General features: G+C 33.7%; 1 long non-coding RNA gene across 1 annotated transcript; it reads right to left on the minus strand.

The window, feature by feature from the left end:
- LOC101179399 lies at positions 1–27000 on the minus strand. Its single transcript, XR_180098.3, has 5 exons — positions 26911–27000; positions 26096–26171; positions 19674–19724; positions 5244–5346; positions 1–3166 (listed from the first exon to the last, which is right to left on the minus strand). It is a non-coding gene; the product is annotated as an uncharacterized LOC101179399 (long non-coding RNA).
- Positions 27001–27461: the final 461 nt, after the last annotated feature.

The raw sequence follows: 27461 nt of genomic DNA on the forward strand, positions 1-27461 counted from the left end.
TTCAAATGTTTATTACCTTGATATTTGTCAAAGTATATCACATATTTTAATTATTTCAGATGAGAAATTAGATTAATCTGAATAGAATACGATGTAGCTTGAATGAGTTAAAAAGTCATCCACCATTCATCCTTCATCCTGAGTGAAAAAGTCATTTATATAGGCCAATCAAAAGAGTTTATTTTATACACAAGCCCACACATGCACACATACCTCATTTACTTATCACAAAATGTCTGCAAAATATGTATTAAATGTTTTAAGAAAATATTTCTCAGAGTTGTTAAGTAACTGCTCCATTTTAAACAAGTAACTGGTGACAGACTGGGATCCAAAACTAATTCTGTCTGATTCAGATATCTGTTTTTTGTTTATTTTGTTTTTGCTTATTTTTTGTTTGTTTGTTTTCAAAATACTTGATGAAGGTATGTACAGTTCCATTACCAGATGGGTTTTAGTGGGAAGCAGACGTGGGGAGAGAATGTCAGTTTTGGAGTGACCTTAACAGCTGCGAGTAGATGCATAACAGTAAGTTATAAAGGAATATAAAGGAGAATACCTACAGTCATATCCATGTCCAAGTAAAGACTTCATTCCCAAACTCAGGCCATATTTAAAATAGTTTGGGGGGGATGTGAGACCATATGATATTTGAGAGACCATATGACATTTATCTTTGTTTCCTAAAACAAAATGCAGAAAGCATCTCATGAATAACTCAATTTAAAAACAGGTAAAATGAGGGCTTACATGGGTAGCCTGGGAGACACCTAATAATTCCCATAAAAATTAACTATTTCTTTTAAAAACAGGAAAATGGTTAAGGCTTATTATTTTGATGTCTCTAACTTGGAAAGAAAGCAGAGGGGAAAAGAGGCATCATCATAAACACTCTCAGAATTTATGTCTTAGCATAATGTAGAGAAAAAAGAAAATCCATAAAACTTTGAGTAAATACATTGTTTCAGCACACAAGATAAGACACCATATACTCCTTTACAGCCAAATATTGATTCCCCACTCAGTCTTAGAGTGAGGAATAGAGGGAGAAAGTGCCAGGAAAAGACTGGTGAAATGCGGGATGAAGGTACATGAGATGACTCAATGATACAAGCAAAGCCTTGGTGGCTCTGCGCTGAATTAAGGAAGAGATTTGAAAGCAAGGCTATTTCCCTGGCAGCAGTAAAACTGCCTCCTGGAAAGAGAGCAAACTATGGGATTAGATATTTAATAAAATTTCAGGCAAGAGAAAGAGTCCAGGTCTTTTACCTAAATTGCACACCAATTGAGCTCATCTGCTTATTCTCTACACACTCAGGCTAGGGAAAAAGTGGGCACATTTCAAAACTCAATCCTTAAACTATAGCTTGATGTGAAAAATTAGAGACAAATTTGCCCATGCTACATCAAAGTGTAAGAACTGTCAATCTTAAGCTGGGAAACCTGAAAATCATGGCAGGTATAAAATCACTTTTTAGTAATAAGACAAGGAAATAAAATAACATAAAAGCACATGCAGACAAACTATTAGGAATCCATCCTACGAAATACAATTTTTAAAAATGACACAATGTCCCAGGAATAATTATACAGAAAGATGCAATGAAAACAAAAATTCAAAGAATCCATCAAGGACATACACACAAAATTAAAATGAAATGAGAAATCCAGAGCCAAAGAAATACATCTGTGGCTAAAATAACACTGTTCACAAAATAACAGAATTAGAAATAGCAAAGCAAAGTATCTGTAATATAAATAATTTTAAACCATTTTATAGATTCAATGTTTGGCAAGGTTGTCGGCAAATAAGCACTTTTTACTTTTGTTTGTGGCAACCCTACATTAAGCAAGTCTATTAGCATCATTTTACCAACAGCATGTGCTCACTTTGAGTCTCCTAGTCACATTTTGTTAATTGTCATTATATTTCAAACTTTTTAAATTAGTATTATGTCTGACATAGTACTTATCTTTGTTATTAACATTGTAATTGTTTTAGGGTACCATGAAACATGTCTACACAATATGGCATTGTAAATTGGTGTAACTTTTGCACAGGAATGTGGTAATACGGAGCAAAATTTAAAGTATTCATATGATTTGACTCCACCATAATCTCAAAATTCCATCTAAAATATACTGGCAAAAGCATGTCAAGTTATGAATAAGAAGGCTTATCATAACACTACTTGTTTAGCATCAAATTTCCAATTTACAACAAATTGGAAACAACCTGGATGTCTCTAGCTAGTAACCTAGAAAAATATGTAACAGATTAAAAATTTAGATAAAACTCTATCTTTTGTGTGTATTGGGGATATATGAATAATAGTCACACTTCTGAAGAAATGGATACAGATGTCATAAATATGAACAGCTTTCTTATTGACAAAGATGACTCTAACAATGTGGCATAATCACTAGCCAGTTTAACTACTTTATTCCCAGAATTAAACATATTCATGTATCATTAAGGATCTCCAAAGGGTAATAGTGGACCCTGCTCTAGTAAACTCATTAAATTGAGAAACAGAATTAAAATAAACTGAGAACAGAGTGCTCCCAAGAGAGGTGACTTGAGACACATGTTCAGACCTTTATTTCCTCTCTCTCACCAATCTGATAATTCTCTGCTTCCTGAGGGAGAAGAACAGAGATAAAAAAAAGTTACCCTCTTGTTAACTGTACTGTCTGAAGGAATGAGTGGAAGTTTTTATTCCTTGAGCCATGGCCAGAAACAACTAGAGGAATAAAATATTTCCTCTAATGATGTGAATAAAGCAAAGTGTGGAGCAATGTTACCTTACAAGTATCTTTATGCAAATTAAATGCATTTTTTGTTGTTATTTGACATCTCACTTCATAAATGAGATTCGACCTGCATGTAGGAAATGAAAAAGATGATCTTGACTTAACTAATATTTCATCCATAAGGGTAATTTTTGATTTATGGGCTGAACTTGCCCATAAAAACATTGTGAAAAAGAAAGTTTATCTTCAACTTTCTTCACCTTCCTGTCTCCTTTTCTATGTTTCCTTTTCACTTCCAGATCCCACTGTTTTTTTCTGACAATATTCTTCAGGCTGTAGGTGTCCATACATTTCCTGGATCTTCATCTCTTACCACAGAATGTGGAGTTGGTATCTTAAGTTATTACATATCCTAAAAAAACAGGTAGATCCATATTAAACAGAGTTTCATAGAAAGGTATGGATTTGAATTCTGTTTATTTCCTTAGTATTCTAGATGTTATTTACTGAGCAAGTTACTTTAGATCCATTAGCTCCCTTGTTTTTCCCATACTTAAAATACAGATATCTAAAATTACTACAGTTTTTCTTATTAAGAAATTCCTAGATGAGTGGATATTTAATTACACTGTAATTATTAAGAAAAAGCAGAAAATACCATGACATTTTTCCAGTGGTGGCTTTCAGGATTTAGAAATAGTCCATTAAAAGGCTTATTTTTAAGTGAGCTTCTCTTCCTGGAATCCATGGGCTATGTATATTGAGTTTAGAAAATATTTGGATATTTTCTCATATGCCATATATATATGAAATATATATATTTATATTTATATATATCACAGTTGTATGATGATAGACCTGATCACATAATAATCAGGAGACCACAAGGTGAATTGGAGACATACTCAGTTAACATGTGCAGTTCTAAATATTTTTAAATATCCGTATGATCACTTGGTTTATTTGCCTAAAAAACAACCATTAACACATGGAAGAATTTTGTGAAAAATCCCTTGTCAGTGTGAATTAATTACCCATGACCATTTAAGAGAAATACCTATATGATAGCTACCAAAACTGTTAGGCTAAATCAATTAGTTGGAGTTAAGGATGCTACATAGAAAGATTAATTCAATTACAAACTAATTGGCCTAATACTAGCTAATATGGAATTTCCTTTATATAGACACAGCCTAGAGCTCCAAATGAAAATGCACTATACTGTGCCAGAAAAAAAATATAATGAATGCATAAAATATTAGCAAAAACTATTTTAAAATATGTAGTTACAGCTTATGACAGACTATCAGTGAGAGAATTGTAAATTTGGAAATAAAATCTCATTCTTCTCCACTTGATCTCTTCTTTGTCTTCTATTTTTTATTAAAATATTTCAAACATCTGGAACTTTACCATTTAGGAAATTTGTGGTTAATTTATGTGGTAGAGCATGTTGATACGTAACTCTCAAAATTATTTGTTGTGAACTATGTCTGAGACCGTGCAATACTGTTCTTACATCTATTTACTTTATAATCCTTTCACTCTCCTTCCCCTAAAATGTGCTGATAAAGCTAGCATTATGTAAATGTTACTAGTTACTATAATCAAAGAAATGCTCCTATGCAGGCATCTTCCCTTTCCAGTGTATGAACACACACACACACACACACACGCACATGCACGTATTATTCATTTTTAGAAATGAGCCTAATCATATATATATAATATATACATTATATATATATGCAAGAGACACAGCTTTAAATTATACAGAATGACAGTTTACTAAGTTGTCATAGAGCCTGCTATCTGAGGGGAAGAATATCTATTGGATTCTTTCTATAGCCAACCAAAAAAATAAAAAATAAAAAACAAAAAACAGAAAGCCCCTCCCTCCAATGTTTGTCATTTAAGTCCCAACTGTGCTGTAGCCTTTAACTGTGTAAGACAGCAAGACAGCACATTTTGTAGATTAAACCAATAAACTCACAAACATAAAAGAAACAAATCTCATAATTGCGGATTTCAATTAAAGGAAGGGGGATCAAAGCAAACATTCTGCTGGAAATTACACAGCTGCTATCTATACAAAATGAGAAAAACGTCTAGAGCCAGCCATAATTTTACAGAGGGAAAAAAAAAAACATGCAGCAAACCCTGCAGTAGGACAGATTGTCTATGCTCCTCACGTCCCAATCAGTAATACAGAAATATTGGGTAATAAATTCCCTGCCTCTCTCGATCTGAAAAGCTCCCACCATCTGTGAAAGACAATTTGTAACAGCCTCAATATTAAGATTCAGTAAACAGACAATCACTCCCCTTGTGCCAAGCCGTGGCTACATTTGGATAAAAGCATAAAGCAAAACAATTAGTAACACCAAGACCCCTCTATTACAAATTATCGAGCTACCAAAACAACTAGTTTCAATCGCAGTTTCCCTTCAACTGGAGAGGAATGCAGGAGATCCTACATATTTGGCTACCTCTGTGGCCCATGCGTAGGCCTCATCCTAATGCGTTGAATTATTATTGATGGCTGAGAGGCAGTTCTGCTCTGTTGGTGAACCAATAATGTCAAGGCACTACCTGCAAGATTAATTATAGGAGAGAATAGGCTGAGGTTTCTCGGGACTGAGACATTAATACAGACTGAGCATTAGTTTCAGGGGATTCAACAGACAGCTGAACTAACGCCTCAAAGAACGTGATTCCAACTAAATCCCGGTAGCTGTATATTAGCAGCATGTGGAAGCTTAGAACAATTGTTTTTAACTATGGGGTACAGCACATTATATATAATAAAAAAAACCCTAAAATACAAAATCAACAATTCTACCTGAGTTACAGATTCATCCTGAGCTTTGTAGAGAGCATAGATGATTTTCACCACTAAGAAAAGATCACACCACTTTCCTCATGCGTTTGTCCTTGGAACATGTAAAATATGTTCTTATTTACTGTATTTTATAGGGTTTTGAGTAGGGTGACAAATCTTCTTGGTTTTCCTGGAAAAATCTCAATTCACACTTGGTATCCTGGAGTGATTATTAAAAGCACACATATTTTATTCTTAAACTGTCGTGGTTTGGATGATAAGTTACACAGTCATTTTAGTTCTAAGGCATATGGAGCCTGAAGCATTTTCTCACTGTGGCTATAGCCATCTTTTATGTAAATATTTTATTTGCTTATGATATGCAGATATTTGTACACTTTCTTGGAAATAAAAATTTTAAAGAAGCTGAAGTGTGAAGTTAAATAGAAGGATATGCTACAGTTTTAATCTCAATGAAATTTAACTTGGGGCTTCTACCTCACTTTGCCAAATTCAAAGTTGTATGATATACAATTATATTATATATGTGTGTATATACATAAATGCATATACAAATATTTATATATATGTATATACCCATATGATATCAGGTAACAACATTCATTTAATTCTTAATTCTTAATCTGTACTAGACACTCATCAAAGGATTTTACATACGCTAATTCTTGTTTTATAGATAGATAAAGGGATATGTGTGTGTGCAAATATTTATGCGTATAGAGAGAGATGTATGGAATCTGTATGTATCTATATATGTGTATATATAGATTCCATAAATATATGTATGTGTGTATATATATGTAGATACATATAAAATATGTATGGAATCAATCTCTCTCTATATATATACTCTATATATATGTTCTCTCTATATATATTTTATTAATATTTTCAACTGAGAAAAGTGAGGCACAGATGGATGAATTATGTTCATGGTAACAGAGTGAGCAAATAGTAATGTTCAGATTCAAATTCAAAAACACTGTCCTTAGGGTCCAGTCGGTAACCAGTGAAAAAGCTGTCTTATAATTCATATACGTATGCATTTAATACATGCATTGCGGAGGTTTCTGTATCAGTCTCACTATTTAAATCATCTGGAGTATACCAGAGAAAACAAACCATGGTAGCAAAACTAGTAAGCGTGGAGAATTACAACCATGCCCTGCTGAATTTTTTATTGTAACTAGGAGGCTGTTTTGTATTCTAATATAGAATAGTTATCTCAAACTAATTTATTTTACTTTGCAAGTTAATGCTATTCTCGACTATCTCTCTATTCTCCTCCCAGCAGCAATCAAAAGGAACTCGAAAAAAAAAATCCAGGATAGATTTGATCTATTGTCTTAAAATGTCATGACTGTGGAGCGTATGATAGTTAGAAATAAGTTATCAGGCATCTCCACATTAGTAAAGACAAATGTCTTTGTCAGTTTTAAATAGACAGGGAGGAACACTTTGCTTATGAAGGAACCTAAATTCCAAGTAACTGGAAGGACTGCATTAATATATATGTATACACCACCTATCACTTGCACTCCTGTTTAGAGTGTTTGAATAGAAAATTTATAATTAAAAGATCTTGTAATCTGAATACACCATGTACAGTTATGCATGTTAAGAGTCTGTCTAGTTTTATTGATGTTATTATTTCACATGAGGAAAACATAAGATTAGAGACCACACATTTTGCTAAGCAGAGAAGATAAGGAGCAAGGGTCAACCTGTCCATGAGATTCTTTCCACAGGGCCTTAGATCCCATTTAAAAGACTAAGTAAAGCAAAGTTTAGAAAGATTCTGCAGCTTTTCTAGCATTCCATAGTTGTGCCTGCCTCCAGGAGATTTTCACGCCAGTTCTTAAAATGGTCCTCTTTCTATAGCTGTTCATCCTAAATATACTCTTTAGTTATTAAATAAACATTATGTTTCAGTCACCATTCAATACTGGGGTAGATGCTTGAGCAGTGAGGTGAATGAGACACACAAGGAATCTGCCCTCATAATGTGTAACCTTGTGGACAAGGTAAGTAATGAATATAGAAATGAAAAGGCAGTTGGGATATTTGCTCACTCTTCTTTTTGCTGATAAAACCCTTAACACTTTTCTTCCTTTTACTTCAGTGTCACCTCTGACTTTTCTTATTTCTGTTATCAGTACCTCGCCAAATTCTTTTGATTTGATATTTCAGAGAATTTCCTTCTTGTTGTTCCTCTTTTCCTTTCCATTCTTACGAGATTTTCAACCGCAAAAGGTATGTATAAAATTTATGATAGCAGCTACGAAGTCTTTAGTATTACTTTCTTGGGTTTATTGATTTTCTGTAATTATCTTTCTAAAATGAACTGCACCTTCTGTTCTTATATATTGTTTGGCTTGCTTATCTTTAGTATTGAATATATATTATGTCTTTATACTTGTGACTATCTTAAATTTAGTTAATGATTTTAGCTCAGAATTCTCTCTGAATCTTATTTTTTAAATATGATTTATTGTTAATTTATTATTAAAATGTGGAATTTGGGTGCCGTGTGTTGAATTCATAAAACTCCTTAGTTGATGGCACATCATCATAACTGATCTGTGCCACAAAAGTCTTGAAAAATGTTATTTACTTTATTCTGTATTCTTTATTCCTATTTTCCTCTCCCTTATACCACATAGAAAGACATTTTATAATGTTGAACATGGAAAAAATTTTGGTATACATTTTTTTTAAAAAAATAGGCATTTACATTCAGTGCTTGAATTTTAAGTTGCATAATAAAAGTGTTGGATATTCAATTTTAGAGATTTGTTCATTTTGTTATTTTCATATCTAGTCTTTTAACAGCTGGCCAGAGTTCCATGGTGCATGCCCATCAAAGCAAACTGCACACTTGCCTAATGACGTACAACTTGCTACAACAAATCTCACTGTAATACCATACTTGAATATATTCCCTCATACTTACCTATGAGATAATGTCTTTGGTTATATACCAAGTGGAATTTCTATGTCATAGTTTATGAAAGGAAAGAGTTAACAGCAGGCCTGTGATCTATTTTTTCCACCTCTTCTTTAAGAATGGGACAGAATGAAAGATGTTCCAGTCAAATCATCTTTTAAACATATTAATGTCAGGACTTCTGCGAACGTATGTTGTTATTTTCTAGTGGGCGAGCCCTTATCTTTGAAATATTTTGGACAACTCTATTAGTTTGCCAGAGCTACTGCAACAAAATACCATAGACTGAGTGGCTTCAACAACAGAAATTTATTTTTTCACAGTTCTAGGGGCAAGAATTACAATATTGAGGTACCAACAGATTTGATTTTCTCTGGTGTCTCTCTCGTTGGCTTGTGGATGTCCACCTTCTTGCTATGTGTTTACATGGTTTTTCCTCTGTGTAGACACATTGCTGGTCTCTCTTTGTATGTCAAAATTTCCTCTTATGAATACACAAATCAAATTGAATGAAGGTCCACTCTAACAGTCACTTTTTAACTTAATTATCTCTTTAAAGGCCCTGTCTTCAAATACAGATACATTCTGAGATACTGGGGATTACAGCTTTGACCTAAGAATTTTGGGAGAACATGATTCAGCCTATGTACCTGGTTGATCTATGTTGCTTATTGTAAACTCACCTAGAATATCCCCTTAGAAAATGTCTTATAGACCAAATAATTTTCAGAACGTAACAAAAACATTTCATGACTTGCATACCTCCTTTTTGTGTAAGTTATATCCTTCTAGCATAGCTGAGACCTATATGTTAAATCTGTGTCTGATGCACCATAAAATAAAAAGTTAGGACTCAAGAACAGTCCTGGATTTCTCCATGCCTCTTCTATGCTTCACAATTACCCATGTGTTCTGTAAAAGGGTGATATATGCAAAATGGCCTCCAAGTGCCAAAGGAGCCAAGAAGCTGAAGAGGGAGGCAAATAAATCCAGTTTGTTGGTTTTGAGTGATTTATTAAGGGAACTTGCAGAAAGAATAGTGGCCTTGAGCAACCACAATACAGGTAGACCCACGGCTTACATCTTGGGGGGAAAGCCTATGTACGCTAGAAGGAATGTGTAAGTGGCTGCAGACATTTCAGCCTATGATTTCTGTGACTATAAGGGTTGTTTTGGAGGAAACTCTCTGTGAATAGGTGTTCTTACATAAGGAGCAATAATATATCAACTAGACATTTTGGCGGCATTCCTGGACTGGAGTTAGTCAGATGTTACATGGCAGATTAGCATTTAATAAAGTCACTCTTGTCCCTACACCATGGTCCTAAAATTATTAGTAAATTTTGATATTTAATAAGATCTCAGATTCATGTGTGTCTTGTTGAACAACTAGCACTTTGTGTTGTGACATGCAGTTATAGAAACTGATGGGGTTTTTTGTTCTTATGTCTACACGTTATTAGTCCTTCTATCACTCTATTCATAAGGACTTTAGAATCATTACACTTAACTCACATTATTAGTTTTAAAACATATTGAGGATCTATTGATCATATTTTTGTACCATGTTATTAAACAACTCATTACTATGTATTATCAGTTTTTTTGTATTGAGAAATGTTGAAAGGTATTCAAAAAGAGAAGCCAAAATACCTTGTAGTATAAGAAGGAGTAAAAAAATATGAAAAATGTATGATGACATGTATCCATCATTTATTATCATCTGGAGTAAATTTATTGCCCCCAGAATTTTGTCTTCTACCTATTTATCCTTTCCTCTTGCAACTCCTGTCAACCACTAATCTTCTCACTGTCTCTATAGTTTCGCCTTTCCTATATGCCCTATAGTTGGAATCATACAGTATACAGTCTTTCTAAATTGATTTATTTCACTTAATAATATATGTTTAAGGCTCCTCCATGTCTTTTCGTAGCTTTATAGCTCTTTCTTTTTAGGAGTGAATGATATTCTATTATTTTAACACAGTTTATTTATCTGTTCATATACTGAAAAACATCCTGGTTGCTTCCAAGTTTTTGACAGTTATGAATAAAGTTGCTATAAACATCTGTGTGTAAGTTTTTTATAGACATAAGTTTTTAACTCCTTTGGGTGAATATAAGAAATGTGATTACTGAATAGTATGATAGGACTATGTTTAATTTTGCAAGTAACTGCCAAATTTCATTCCAAAGAAACTGTACGATTTGCATTTTCACTAGCAATAAATGAGATTTCCTGTTGCTCCACATCCATGTCAGCATTTGATGTTGTCAATGTTCTAGACTGTGGCCAATTCTAATATGTATGTAGTAGTTTTTTATTATTGTTTTAATTTTCATTTTCCTGATGACATATAATGTGAAATGTGTTTTCATATGCTTAGTTGCCATCTGTATATTTTCTCTGGTGAGGTTCTGTTTAGGTTTTTCACCAATTTAGAAACCTAGTGTCTTTTTATTGTTGAGTTTCAAGGGTTCTTTGAATATTTGGCTAATAGTCTTTTTTATCAGATGTGTGTCCTGAAAATATCTTCTCCCATGCTTGTCTTTTCATTCTCTTGACAGTGTCTTTTTCAGGACAGAAATTTTTAATTTGAATAATGTCTATTTTGTTAACTTTTTCTTTCATCAATCATGCCTTTGGTGTTGTATCTAAAATGTCATCCCCAAATCAAAGGTCATCTATTTTTTCCTATATAATTTCTAAGTGTTTTATGGTTTTTCAATTTAACATTTAGGTCTGTGATTTATTTTCAGTTAATTTTTGTGAATGGAATAGGGTCTGCGTCTAGAGTCATCTTTTTGTGTGTGGATGTCCAAGTGTACAAGGACTGTTTGCTGAAAAGACTACAAGGGATCTTCAAAGAGTTCATAAAAATTTTCTAAATTTTCCATGAATTTCAACTTTTTTCACAAAAACAAACTTTCATTGTCTTGTTGTAACATGTCTAAACAGGATCTAGTTTGAGGTACTAAGAAGAATATGACACCAGTTTGAAAATAACCCCTATCAGAGCAACATGATTTCTGCTAAAATGAAGCAAGAACAAGCATCAGATTTATGGTGAGGCCTGAGCAGAAACAGAGAAATAATTGACCAAAAGCCTATGGGGACAATACCCAAAAGAAATCAGCAGTTTACAAATTATAACTCAAGTTAAGAAGGGACAAGATGATGTTGAAGATGAAAGCTCACACAAGCAGACCATCCATATCAGTTTGTGAGAAAAAAAAAAATCTTGTCTGTACCCTAATTGAAAAGCACCAAAAATTAACAGTTCAATTAGGTAACAGCCTGGAAACCTCAATTGGTCCAGCCTACACAATTCTGATTGTAAAATCAAAGGTGAGCAAACTTTTCAATTTGTGGGTGCCAAAACCATTGCACATAGATGAGCTACAGATAAGAGTAGAGTTTCAACTGACATTTTAAAAAGTGGAATCAATATCATGGAGCATTTCTTTGAAGAATTGTAACAAAAGATGGAACATGGCTTTAACAGTGTGATCCTGAAGACAAAGAAGAATCAAGGCAATGGCTACCAAGAGATGGAAGTGGAATAGTCAAAGTAAAACAGATCAGTCAAGAGCAAATATCATGGCAACAGTTTTTAAGGATGCTCAAAGGAATTTCGATTGTTGACTTTCTGGAGGGCCAAATAATGATAACATCTGTTTATTGTAAGAGAGCTTTGAGAAAGTTTGCCACAGCTTTAGCAGAAAACACCTGAGAAAACTTCACTAGAGTCTTTTCTCTGCCATGACAAGGTTCCTGCTCATACCTCTCAAACAAGAGCAATTTTGCAAGAGTTTCAATGGGAAATCATTAGGCATCCCCCTTGCAGTTTTAATTTGATTTCTTCTGATTTCCTTTTCTAATATTAAAAAAAAAAATCTAAAAAGGGCGGCCATTTTTCTTCAGTTGATAATGTAAAAAAGCATTGACATTATTAAATTCCCAAGACCCTCAGTTCTTTAGGGATTGACTCAATAATTGGTATCATATCTTACAAAATTGTCTTGAACTTGATGGAATTAATGTTAAAAAGTTTATATCTTTAATTTTTATCTTTAAATTCCATTTTTCTACATATTTTTAAAATTTCCCTCATATCTTTCCTGCATTGTATTGCCTTTGTACTTTGTGAAAGATCAATTTGCCATATTTATATGGGTTTATTCCTTCACTCGCTATTCTTTTCCATTGATCTATTTGTGTATTTCTTTGTCAATACAACCCGGAATTGATTACCCTAGCTTTATAGAAAGTCTCAAAGCAAGGTAGTATCAGTCCTCTAACTTTATTCTTTTTCTTTAGTACTGTGTTTGCTATTCTGCATCTTTTGCCTATTCATATCAATATTAGAATCAATTTGTCATTATCCATAAGATAATTTGTTGGGATTTTATATTGAGATTACATTGAACCTGTAGATTAGGTTGGAAAGAATGATATCTTTACAGTATTGAGTCTTCCTCTTTATGGACATGAAATACCTCTCCAAGTTTTTAGCTCTTCTTTAATTTCTTTTATCACAGTTTTGTACTTTACTTCGTACAAGTCTTGAACATAGTTTGTTAGATTTATACATAAATATTTCTTTTCTGGGTGCTAATGTAAAGGTTATTGCATTTTTTATATGCAAAAGTTACCAATGTAAAATATAACAAATAAGTGCTTGCATTATAAATACATTTATTGCAAATAACAGAAAGTCCAAATATCAGTGGCTTTAACATAAAATAGATTTACTGTTTCCTTATGCTTATAAGATGCTCCTTCAGGTAACAGACTGTATTCCAGGTACACAGAAGAAGGAATAAAAACCAAAGACATTTATGAGCCTCTTTTTTAATCAGGAAGACATTAAAACTCTCACTGAAGCCTTTTATCAAATTCCTCTTACATATTATTGGCTAGAATTTTATCTCATGATCAAGCTTTGCTGCAAGAGAATATAAAAAAGGTGTGTATTTTGAGCATTACATGTTGAAACTTCAATATACATATTTTTACAGTGGGGAAAAAAGAGTACAAAAGATATTGAATAGACAACTAAGAGTTATGGCTAAATTAATACTTCAGAAACTTATGTGTAGAACAGCTGAATATTCGAAAGAACAGGCCAACAAACTTATATTAGACTTGAGTTCTCTAATTTATATATTTATTTTAAATTAATATAAAAATAAGCGTCTGTTTCTGTAAAGCATGTGGTTGTTAAATAGATATTCAATAATAAAGTTTGCTTTGTTTATGAAAGAAATAGTTGCTCAGAATTTTTTCCAGGAGACATTAGCAAATGATGCTAGGAATCAAAATTTATTCATGATTTCTCTATTTTCCAATACTATGAACAAATAATCACCATTAGAAAATGTAAAAGGGACCTGGGGTTTTAGTAAATCTCTGACATATCCCTTGCCATTATCACAGAATCTGTACGCATATGATCTTCTTGTATAATCTTGCCAATCACTACTCTTTGAAGTAATCACTCCTTTGATTGAGATTTTAACCTCTATTGTTGCATGAAACTATTTTTAACTGATTGTATATTTACTTGAGAAGTTGTCTTTTTTATATGACTACACTCTACATATCAGATATATGACTTATTCATTTATATATCCTTTTATTATCTAACCAATTTTTAGCAAAGTGGGTTCCTCACATACACTTGTAGAACAAATATTAATAAGTCATATGAATACTGATGGCCTCATGATTCCACCAACTTGTTGTGTTTAGCAAACTTGTCTGAAACATAATTTCAACCCTAAACAACATATGAACTAAACTTTATGCTCATGAGGGGTGTGTGTGTGTGTGTGTGTGTGTGTGTATGTGATTTTCACATTTTAGTAACAATCTATAAGCTAGGGATGCTGTGCAAAGTTCAGTAGAAGTTTTTAAGGGTTTCTGTTGTTGCTATTGTTGTATTTTATACCCTCATAATGTCATGAGAAAATTTATGAATTCACACATGCTGAGTGATATGATTTGGCTGTGTCCCCACCCAAGTCTCATCTTGAATTGTAGCTCCCATAATTGCCCTGTGTCATGGGAGAAACCTGATGGGATGGAATCGAATCATGGAGATGGATCTTTCACATGCCATTGTCATGGTAGTGAGTTAGTTTTCACAAGATCTGATGATTTTATAAGGGGCTTTTCCCCTTTTGCACTGGACTTCCCTCTTGCCTGCTGCCATTTAAGACATGACTTTGCCCCTCATTTGCCTATTGCCATGATTGTGTGGCCTCCCCAGCCATGTGGAACTGTGAGTCAATTAAACCTCTTTCCTTTGTAAATTACTGTGTCTCGGGTATGTCTTTATTAGCAGTGCGAGAATGAATAATACAATAAATTGTTACTGGGAGTAGGGTGCTGTTGTAAAGATACCCAAAAATGTGAAAGTGACTTTGGAACTGGGGAACAGGCAGAGGTTGGAACAGTTTGGAGGACTCAGAAGAAGACAGGGAAATGTGGGAAAGTTTGGAACTTCTGAGAGACTTCTTGATTGGCTTTGACCAAAATGCTGATAGTGATATGGACAATAAAATCCAGGCTGAAATGGTCTCAGATGGAGATGAAGAACTTTACTCTAGTTGGGAACTAGAATAAAGATCACTGTTGCTATACAGAGAGACTGGTGGCATTTTGCCCCTGCCCTGGAGATCTGTGGAACTTTGAATTTGAGAGAGATGATTTGGAGTATCTGGTGGAAGAAATTTAAGCAGCAAAGCATTCAAGAGGTGACAGAGCATAAAAGTTTGAAAACTTTGCGGCCTGATGCAGTAGAAAATAAAAACTCTTTTTCTGTGAAGAAATTCAAGCCAGCTGCAGAAATTCATATAAGTAACAAGGAGTGAGATGCTAATTTCCAAGGCAATGGGGAAAATGTCTCTAGGGCATGTCAGAGACCTTCATGACAGCCCCTGACATCACAGGCCTGGAGGCCTATGAGGAAAAAATGGTTTTGTGGGCTGGGCCCAGAGTTCCCCTCCCTGCTCTATGTAGTCTCCAAACATGGTGTTCTGCATCCCAGCTGTTTCAGCTCCAGCTGTGGCTAAAGGGGCCATCACACAGCTCAGTCTGTTCCTTCAGAGGATGCAAACCCCAAGCCTCAGCAGCTTACATGTGAAGTTGGGCCTGTGGGTGCACAGAAGTCAAGAATTGAGGTTTTGGAACCTCCACCTAGATTTCAGGATATATGGAAATGCCTGGGTGTCCAGGCAGAAGTTTGCTGCAGGAGTGGGGCCGTCATAAACAACCTCTGCCAGGGCAGTTCAGAAGGGAAATATGGAGTTGGAGCCACCACACAGAGTCCCCACTGGAGCACTGCCTAGTAGAGCTGTGAGAAGAGGGCCACTGTACCCTAGAACCCAGATGGTAGATCCATTGAAAGCTTGCTCCACATGCCTGGAAAAGCCACAGGAGCGGAGCTTCCCATGCCACAGGAGCATACCTTTTGCTTTAGCATGAACTGGTTATGAGACGTGGAGTAGAAGGAGATTATTTTGGAACTTTAAAGTTTAATGACTGCCCTTTTGAATTTCAGTCTTGCATGGGGCCTATAGCCCCTTTGTTTTGGCCAATTTCTTCCATTTGGATATTTACCCAATGTCTGTACCCCCATTGTATCTGGGAAATAACTAACTTGCTTTTGATTTTATAGGCTCATAGGTGGAAGGGACTTGCCTTGTCTCAGATGGGAATTTTGACTGTGGACATTTGAGTTAATACTGAAATGAGTTAAGACTTTGGACTGTTGAGAAGGCATGATTGGTTTTGAAATGTGAGGACATGAGATTTGGGAGGGACCAGGGGTAGAATGATATGGTTTGGCTTGTCCCCACCCAAAAGTATCATCTTGAATTGGGAGGAACCTGGTGGGAGGGAATTGAGTCATGGGGATGGGTCTTTCCCATGCTGTTCTCATGATAGTGAGTTCTCATGAGATCTGATAGTTTTATAAGGGAATTTTCCCCTCTTTTGCACTGCACTTCTCTTTTGCCTGTTGCCACGTAAGACATGACTTTGCTCCTCATTTGCTTCTGTCATACTTGTGAGGCCTCCATAACCATATGGAACTGTGAGTCCATTAAGCATCTTTTTCTTTATACATTACCCAGTCTTGGGTATGTCTTTATTAGGAGCATGAGAATGCACTAACATGTAATTTCTCTGTTTTATAAGATTTGTCTCATTTTTGCCTATTTTTGATAAGAAATTATGTTTTGTATATATTTAATTTGTTCCAACTTCAACTCTTGTGGGAACCATTAAAATGTTCTTCCCTCAAAGTTGCTCATGTTTAATGCTGAGAACCTGTGAATATGGCAAGAAGGACTTTACAGATGCAGATGTGATTAAGCTAAACATCTTGAGATGGAGGGATTATCCTGTATTACTCAATGGAACCAATGTAATCACAAGGATGCTTATAAGAGGGAAGCAGGAGAGTCAACCTCAGAGAGAGAGAGAGAGATTTGAACATGTTACACTCTTGGCTTTGAAAATGGAACAAAGGGCCATAAGCAAACAAATGAAGGTGGCATCAAGAAGCTTGGAACACAAAGAGAGATTCTCCTCTAGTGTCTTCAGAAGCAATACAACCCAAAAATACCTTGATTTTAGCCTAGTCAGACTCATCCTGGACTTCTTTCCTCCCAAAATTATGCTATTTAAAGCTACTATATTTTAGGTAACTGTAACAGCAGTAATAGGACACTAATACAACTCCCTACCACAGTTAATGAAAACAATCTCTTGGATGACACTTCAGAGTCTCTTTAAGTAAAATGTTCAATCCCTCAGAATCCTGCTTAATCCCTCTTGTGAACTCATAATATAGGCAGTGACTTTCAGTGTTTTTATATCACAGAGTTAAAGGGGACCGCAAAACTAGGCAGAGACCATGGATCGTATGTCTTCAGTCAAATTTGTTCTTTTCTGATTATGCTGCAAGTGTTGATTTAATGGTCCATTTTTTACCAGTAAGTATAATGATAGCTGTAGGGTTTTTTGTAGATTATCTTTACCAAGTTGAAGGAGGACTCCTCTCTGTTCCTGTTTTTCTGAGAGTTTATATAGTAAATGGGTGTTGACATGTTTCACGTGTTTTTTTCTGCATAGATTGTTATAATCAAGTGATTTTTGCTTTCTAGGCTAAAATTGTATGTCATGGCATTAATTAATTCGTGACCCTTGAACTAGTCATGTGCTCCTAGTGTAATCTTAATTGGTCATGGTGTATAATTGTTATTACTAAATTAGACTTGCTAACATTTTAAAAATAATTTTGTGTTTATATTCAGAAGTGGTGGACTCTATATTTTTGTGCTTTCTGTTTTGATATCAGATATCATCATAATAGTAGTCTTATAAAATAAAGATTGTTGCTTCCTCTTTACTTATCTGAAAGAGTTTGTAAACTCCTATTAATACTTCAAAAGTTTGATATAATTCTTGATGAAAACCATTTGGGCATATAACTTTGTTTTTCAGGAGGTTTATAATTTAAAAATCCACTAGCTTAATAGCTATAAGGTTATTCAAATTATCTATTTCATCTTGGGTGAGTTGTGAAAATATTTTCAAGACTTGGTCCAGTTTGTCTAAGTCGTCAAATTTATATGTTTTAGAGTTGTTTATAGTATTCCTTTATTACTTTTTTTATATCTATAGGATTTATAATTGTATCCTATTTTTATTCCTGATATTTATACTAATAATTTGGTTATGCTCTTTTTCTTACTCTTACCAGATATATGTTAATATTACTGATTTTTTCAAAGAATTAACTCTCTGTTTCATTGGTTGTTTTCCAATATTTATGTTTTTATTTTTTATTTTATTCACTTATAGTCTTATTATCTTCTTTCCTATGCTTACTTTGGGTTTATTTTACAGCTTTCTATATATGTTAAGTGGGAGAGTAGATGATTTATTTGATGCTTTTAATTTTTTTGAATGTCTTTATTTATAGCTATGCATTTCTTTCTCAACACTGATTTAGCTGTCTCCCACAAATTTTGATACGTTGTCTATTCCATTTCATTTTATTTCAATATATTTTCACAAATTCCTTTGAGACTTTTTTGACCCATAGATTATTTACAAGTGTCTAGATAATTTTCAAGTGTTTGAATATTTTTCTGTTATCTTTGTGTTACTGATTTTTAGTTTGATACTATTGTGATTAGAGAGCATACTCTGTATGATTTCTAGGGTTTTACATTTTTGAAGATTTTTTTAATGTTCCAGAATATTATCTTTATTTGGTTATGTTCTGTGGGCACTTAAAATTAATGTGTATTCTCCTGTTGTTGCTTGGCATGTTCTAGAAATATTGATTAGATCTTAGTGGTTGATGGTGTTGCTGAGTTTTGTTGAAATTCTGTTTAGTTGCTCTACTAATTCTTCAGAGAAGGATGTTGAAGTCTCTGATCATTATTGTGGTTTTGTTTATTTCTTTTTCAGTTTTTTCAGTTTTCACTTCACATATTTTATAGCTCTTGTGTTCAGTGCATGAACTTTAGGATTGCTGCGTCTTTTTGGTAGATTGCCCTTTCTGTCATTATATAATGTCTCTCTCTGTCTCTAGTAATTGTCTTTGCTCTGAAGTCTACTTTATCTAATATTATATTCAAGCTTGTTTTCACGTTAACATGATTCACATTTTCATGATTTGTCTTTATCCATCCTTTTAGTGTCAAACTGCCTATAGCATTATACTTGAAGTGAATTTCTTGTTTCCAAAAAATAATAGAGTCATGTTATTTAATCCACTCTGCCAATCTTTTTATTGGACAATTCAGACCATTTCCATTTAATATAAATATTGATGTTAGGTTTAAAGTCTATCATTTTATTTTTGTTTTAGTTTATCTCTTTTTAAATATTTTTTCTGATATTTCTGCTTTTATGATGAGTACTTTCACTGTTTTTTGACTTCCATTTCTCTCTGTGTGTGTATGTATGTATGTATGTATCTATTTCTTTTTTCTATAAGCTTTGTTGGTGGTCGTGCCAAGTATTTCATAATATATATACATAATTTATCATGGTATACTGGTGTTATCATTTTTATCAGTTCAAGTGAAATATAGAAATCTTACCTCTGTTTACATTGTTACTACTCCCTGCTATAACTGTCTTAAATACTTCCTCTACATATAATAAGAACAAAATAAATCAGTGATATAATTTTTGACTCAATGTCAACAATAATTTAGACAACTCAAGAGAAGAAGAGTGTTTCGTATTAGCTGATTTTTTTCTTTGTTTCTTCATTTTTAGCTTTATTTTTTAAAGAACTTTTTCACTTTTATTTAGTTTTTTTTTTAATTTTCAATTTTTATAGATACATAACAGCCGTACACATTTATGGGGTAAAAGTGAAATTTTGATCCAAGCATACAATGTGTAATAATCAAATCGTGGTAATTGGGATATCCATTACTTAAAGGACTTTTTTGGTTAGAAACATTCCAGTTTCTTACTCTTACTAGATGCATGTTAATATTAACAGTTTCACTTGTTCAGTTATTTTGAGATATACTATATACATATATATATATATATATATATATAAAACTAGATACATGTTAATATAAACAGTTTCACTTGTTTAGTTATTTTGAAATATACTATAAGTTCTTATTATGATAGTCATTCTATTGTGCTACAGAACACTAGATCTTATTCTCTCTAACTATATTTTTTATACCACTTAAGAATCCCCGCTTATTCTGCCCCTACTGTCCCTTACAATAGATTTACTGGTAACAAATTTTCTTAGTTCTCACTCCTGTGAGAACGTCTTGATTTTCCTTCCATTCTTGAAGGCTATTTTCACTGTCTATAGGATTCTGAGCTTTCCTGGCCTCCATTGTTTGTGAAGAAAAATTTCTGTCATTATAATAGTTTTTTTCCTATAGTTTCTAAAGTATAATGAAGATGTATCATAGTGACATCGATTTATTTAGTCTTATTCTGTTTGGTGTTCATTCAGCTTCTTGAATGTATATCTTTTATTTTTTTGCCAAATTTGGGGAAGTATCCCCTTATTATTACTTCAGGTAATTTTTTACCCTAGTCTTTTTTCTTATTCCAGTGCTTTGATGACAGAAAATGTAGATATTTCACTATATGATCGTTTGCTACATAATGATGTTTTGGTCAATGATGGGTCATATATATTATGGTAGTCCCATAAGATCATAATAGCATGATTTAACTGTACCATTTCTACGTTTAGATAAGTTTAGATAAACAAATACTTACCATTTTGTTACAGTTGCCTACAGTATTACATGTTGTACCAGTTTAGCCTAGGAGCAATAGGCTTTGTAGTATAGTAGGTTATACCACTGAGATTTGTGTAAATATACTCTATAGTGTTTGCACAATGACAGAATCACCTCAGGATGTATTTCTCAGAATATATCCTCGTTGTTAAGTGATACATGGCTATATTTTCACAGGTTGCTGGAGAATTAGTGTCTAATTTTCTCAGTTTTGCAGATTGTATAATTTCTACCTATGGTCTCTCATTCATTTTTTTCTCTCCTCTATTCTATATTGAACCCATCCACTGAACTTTATATTTTGGTGATTGAATGTTTTAATTCTAAAATTCCATTTGGCTCCTCTTGATATGTTCTATTTCTCTGCTAAGATGTTTCAACTCTTTATTGACACATCCTTTTGTTTTTTAAGGATATTTGTTTATAATTGCTTACTGAAGCATAATTATTATAACTGCTTTAAAATATTCTTAGATTACATGAACATCTCTGTCATCTCATTGTTGGCATCTATTGCTCACATTTTAATCAACTTTGATATCTTCCTACTTCTTGGTATGACAAGTGATTTATTATTGAAGACTTGACATTTTTATGTTATTTTGTGGGACACTAAATTCTCTTTAAACTTTCTGTTTTAACTGGCTTTCTGTGACACTGCTCCAGTAGAGGAAGAAAAGCAACTGGTTATAAATACAAGTCCAGGTTACTTACTCATCCTTCATTGAAACCCAAGGGGAGTGGTCTTTTGATACCACTAGGTGAGTGCTGATGTGTTGGTGCCTCACATGAAATCTACCAGCATTCTGGTGAGAGTGGCTTTGTTATCACTGGGGAATGGTGAAATTCCTGATTCTCCAGTAGGCTTTCTCTGACGCCACCAGGCATAGAGGATGAGGGGCACTACATTACCAATGGGTGAGGTGAAAGCCCATGTTCTTCATGTGGTTTTCACTGACGTTGCTGGACAGAGGACTTGTTGCAGGCTGATGGTGATGTATCGGTTTCCTATTTCACTTTCTCTACCATCAGGACCAGCAGTTATCTTTTAACAAACTTGTGACTGTGAAAAATCAAGATTTCCAGGTCAGTCTTTGCTGACTCAGTTTGGGATGGGGCCACAACTTTTGTAGATGTTGCTTTCTTGGTTTGTTTTTTGGTGTTTGCCTAGAGTAGAGTGGTTATTACGTAAAAGTTTTCTCTCTAGTTAGGCTGCTTTTCTCCTAGTCCTTTGGCTAGAGAAAAGACCCATTTTCTGGAGGTTTTTTTCCTGTGCCCATCGGCATTTTCAGGCAGCTTTTTCAGCTCCAAGTCTAGTATATATGAGATAAAAACCAAGCCCAGGAAACTATCATTGTGTTGTTTTTGGTTCCCGAGGTCCCTCACTGGTCTACTGTCTTCTTTACACCTATATAGGTCTTTTTACATTTATTTTATGTACAATGTACAAGGTTTTAGCTACGATTAGTGAGAGGAATAGGTAAAAGTATTTCTACTCCATCTTCCCAAAAGTGGAAGTCACTCCTAAAAATGTGGTTTCAAATTTCCAATGTTAGGAATTTTATAGATGTCTGTTTTTCTTATTTCTGATTATATTCCATAGGAATAACAAAGCCAGATGATTTTATTCTTTTTAAACTAATTAAATCATACACACATCTTAATGAATATTCCATTTTCATCTGGAAAGAATGCATGCTCTTCTGTTTTGAAGTAGAATGTTCTATAAATGTAATTTAGAAAAAACTGGTTAACAATGTAATTTAAATCTTCTATATTCATATTTGATTCCCCTATAAATGTTATATAAATGAATAGCAGATGTGTGTTGAAATCTCAGTCTTATAATGTGAATTTATCTATTTCTGTTTTCAATTATTTTAATTTTTGCTTCATATATTTCGAAGTTCTATTATTAAGCATGTATATGTTTGAGATTATTATGTCATCTTGGTGAGCTAGTCTCTTTATCATTAAAAAAATCCCTCTTTTTCCCAGGGAACATAAATTGTTTTGCAGTCTCTTTTCTTAATATAAATATAGATACATCAGATTTTTATACATAACAATGTCAAGGTATGATCTTTTCTACTTCTTAACTTCAAAATATTATGATGAAACTATCTTTTAACTTTTGACCTGTTTACAAGTAAAATTACTTTCTTGAGGTCAGCATATAGATTGACTTTGGTTCTGTATTAATTCTATCAGTGGCTCCCTTTTATTTGAATACTGTAGTACCTTTATAATGAATTTACTTTTCTATAATGTTGAGGTTAAATCTATCATTTTGCTTTTCATTTTCTTTTGTTCTCGAGGTTCTTTTCTATTTTTTTGTCTTTTCTTGGCTTCTAAGACACTAATTATTTTAAAAAATTATTTTATTTTCCATATTAGCACATTATCTATACCCACTCGTCCTTTATTACATAGAGGAATGAGCACCAGACAAATAGAAAAATGAGTTGTGCTGTGTGCTTTGTTTTGTTTGTCATTAATTGATATTAAATTGACCAAGCTGGGTGGGCATGGTGGCTCACACCTCTAATTCCAGCACTTTGGGAGGCCAAAGCTGAAAGATCACTTAAGCTTAGGAGTTCAAGACCAGCCCTGGCAACAAAGCAAGACACCATCTATACAAAAAAATTAAAAAATTAGCAGGCATGGTGACACGTACCTATAGTCCCAGCCACTCAGAAGGCTGAGGTGGGAGGATCAGTTGAGCCCAGAAATTCTAGATTGCAGTGAGCTATGTTCACACTCCTGCACTCTAGCCTAGTTGACAGAGTGGGACCTTATCTCAAATAAATAAATGAATTTTTTAAAAAGTATATGTATCTTTTTTGACCTCTTTAACCAACTGTAGTATTAGATGGTTTTAGCTGCTCAATTCTGTTTTATTACCTATATATAAACCATTGTAATGTACTTGCAGAGGAAGCTTATTTTAAATAGAGCTTCTAAATTTTTAATTAAATGATTAATTAATTTAACCAAATAAATCACATAAAACATCAAATATGCTTTGAGGCATAAACCAAAATTATCTGCTCCAAATAATATTAATACATATATACAAATGTTATACATAGAATTTTCACTACTTAAAAAATTTAAAAGCAGATTTTAGTAACATTTTTCTTATTTCAATTAGTGTGTTAATCATGTATAAGCTATTGCAATCCATGTTTACAATTCTACAAAAACATAAGTAATTATAAATTCTTGTAAAATGATATAGTCCTAAATAAAATTTGGAAGTTGAAAATATTTGTTTTTATTGTCTTCTAATTTTTCTTCTCTTCCTTATGAAGTGTAATAACACATGAAGGTGAGACAAGCATTTAAATTGCAAAAAAAAGAAGAAGAAGAAAAGCAATTAACTGATTCAATCAACTGGATGAGTTCTTGAATACACCAGGGAAGAATATCAAGCTTTAAGTAGTAAAAGTTTCAAATAAGGGGTGCAATAGAAAATTTTGTTGCAACAAGATAGCTTCAAAGACAGCTTAACTACGTACTGGTTATACTTTTCAAAACTTATTTTATAAGCTATAAATGAATGCCTACACAGCATAATATCTGATATTATAGTAGTCAATTTTTTTATAAAAGGACCCTGAAAATTTTATTATTATTATTATTATTATTATTATTATTATTACTCCCTGTACTTAGCAAAGGAAATAGTAAGTATTTATGCCCCATTATGAAACATTACACAGTATTACAACAAGCAGATATTATTTTAAGGTTCTCTTTTATCCCAACATAATATGTTTCTCAAATATTTTTGAGATACAATTACCAATATTCTTTAAAACTCTGTTTATTCTTGTTTAAGCATTTGGATTTCAGAAAAACATTATGTCACCTGAATTTGAATTTTTTTTTTATTTTTATTCAAACTGTGAACCCAAAAGTATTTGAGGCAGGTTTCAATCAATTTAGAAAGTTTATTTTGCCAAGGTTAAGGATTCACATGTGATAAAGCCATTCATATGGTTTGGGGACCTTAGAATTTTATTTTGGTTTAAAATTCTCCCCCTTCTGGCCAAGGTTTGCCAGAGACAGCATCAATGGCCACCAAATGTTTATTTTGTTCCATAGCATTGCCAGAGCTACAGGACTGTCTGCCTCAGGTCCATCCTGTCCCTCGGTGGGACACTCTGTGGCAGAGGGACTTAGAGTCAAGAGACTTACAGCCAATTAAATATTCTAGGCCAGATAGGAATGAACATGGACAGGCATTCATTATCTCTTAATTTTTTTGTTGTTTTAAAGAGCCAACAAACAAAAAGCCAAAGGTGAGGTTACAAAACTGAATTATATTTAACTTCTGTGTGTTGAGCTACTGCAATCTTGGTTTTAGTTAAAGACATATAACAGTTCACTATATAAAGCATAGCATTGTTCTGAAAAATAAATTTTAAATATATATTTAATTGCACAACTCATAACTAAGAGTATTATACTCAGGAGGCTTGGTCATGAGGTATCATAATCCTCTTAGTAATTATTTTCTCTTAATTGTATGGGAAGCAGGAAATTCCTTATGGTTGAGGTGAATGAAAAGATGCCACATAATAGCCCAGAAAACAAAGTCCTTTGTTTTACTAGCCATTTAGGTGTATTTGTACCTATCTTTGATTTGGAGTGTCTGACCTTGATCTACTTCTATCCCTCATAACCAGCCCTTACAATCTTATGTGCCAACCTCTTCCATGACAGTCCCTGGGCCTAGAGGGAGGGGGCTTCTATAGCCTTAAACAGTAGGGTATTTGCAGTGAAAAACAGATCAGGCCCAGTGGAATGCCAAATGAGGGAAATTTGCATCTTGTAGCCAAGAAATAATTCGTGATTCAATCTACACTCAAAAACAAGTCAGGGCTGAAATCTAGTAAAAAGTGTAATAGTTTTACTTTGAAACAATTTCTTCCTCTCTAGCCCTCCTTTCCTATTGAAGAGAAATTATAGTAAGACTAATTTGTGTGTAAAATAAGTTTTAGGCTCATTGTACTTTGCCTGATTATTTGCATAAATTGCAGCAAGAATTGATTGCCATATAGGCTCCTTCTAAGTTGGCTTTTCTGAAACTTTACCTGACAATATGTTATTCTAGTTAAAGCCTTGGTAAAATAACCAGTGTCTCAAATTGTCTTGTTTTAAAAGAAAAGACTCTTACTAAACTTATGTAAATAAATGTATTTTCATAAAATCAGAATACTCACGGTTTCTGAATTTTGGAGAAATCAGAGAGAAAGGTAAATTTGCTCACAAAAATATACTTCATCCAATTGCTCTAAACTATAAAAAACAGAAAAGAAAAAATTTCTAGAATTTTCCTTGGAGCAGCACCTTTCCAAACAAGATGTTGTTTGTTCACCTTGGAACTGCTATTCACATGCTAAGTAGCTCCTCTTAGATGAGAGCTGTTTATTAGGCACGGTAGAATCTAGCAGCTCCTCACATAGAGTTACTTCTAGGGAAAATGGAGGCTCCCTGCTCATGAGAATTTCCTTCTGCCATCCCTAGGTAGTAAGATTCTATTTAAACCATTTTTATTTTATTATAGAACTCTTTGGGGCACCATTATTTCCATTAGCATAGGGGTAGCTTCAATTAACATTTCATAGCAAGGCAGTAAATGCTCCTCAGGTGGAAATTCTCTAGTCCAGTACTTGTCATTGGGAAGTGCTTGCAGTCTTTTGTCATAAGTCCCAATAAATGTTCCACAAAGGGCTATAAAGTGGAGGATTTTTCCTGATTAGCACTCCAACTTTTGCCCTATTTTCTGTGGGCTCAGGCAATCTTACTAGTTCCTATTTATTTAGCATGTCCATGTTCTCTTCGGGAAATGCAGAAGGGGAGAGGAAAAGACACACACACAATACCTTTAAAAGTAAACAAACTTTATCCCTTGTATATGGCAATGCAGATGTAATAAGCAAATTATATAATAATAAGCAAATGATATAATAAGCAGATTGACATAATAAGCAAATCGCAGTGGGAAGGGGAGAAGGGAAAAGATTTTTACACTCACCAGACTGTGGAGGATTCACCACCAGACTGGATAGCAACAGCCTGGGCTCCAGAGACAGCTACTTATCCATCCACAGACAAGGAGCAGTCTCATTAAGTTTCGGCACAGTCTGGGACCCTAGCTCTTTTTGTAACAAGTTGTTTGGCATGAGGCCCAGTCACAAGGGCCCTTCATGACTGGGCTCAAGGAACACAAAAATATCAACTTGTTTTTGTGACTGTCTATTGTTTTTCAATAACTAACATATAGGAATAGATTGAAATAGAGATTTGTCTGAAACAGTGCTGGATAAATGCCTCAAAGGGCTCACACAACCTTTTCCAGCACTTGGTGACCAGTGTTTGTGTCCATGTTCAATTGAGTTCAAATTTAATATTTAACTTTTCCTCCGCAGTCCAATGAACAGTTCTCATAGGATAGATTTACATGCCTTCGGTTTTATGGTACTAGATAGGGGAACCATCCCCCGTCAGATACAATACCTATTTTCATAGGCATTTATGTAAAGGAGTCACAACTAACTTACATGAAATCTGTTTAAACATCTCAAA

Source organism: Nomascus leucogenys, chromosome 22a (genome assembly GCF_006542625.1).
Source record: "Nomascus leucogenys isolate Asia chromosome 22a, Asia_NLE_v1, whole genome shotgun sequence".
Taxonomy (NCBI): domain Eukaryota; kingdom Metazoa; phylum Chordata; class Mammalia; order Primates; family Hylobatidae; genus Nomascus; species Nomascus leucogenys.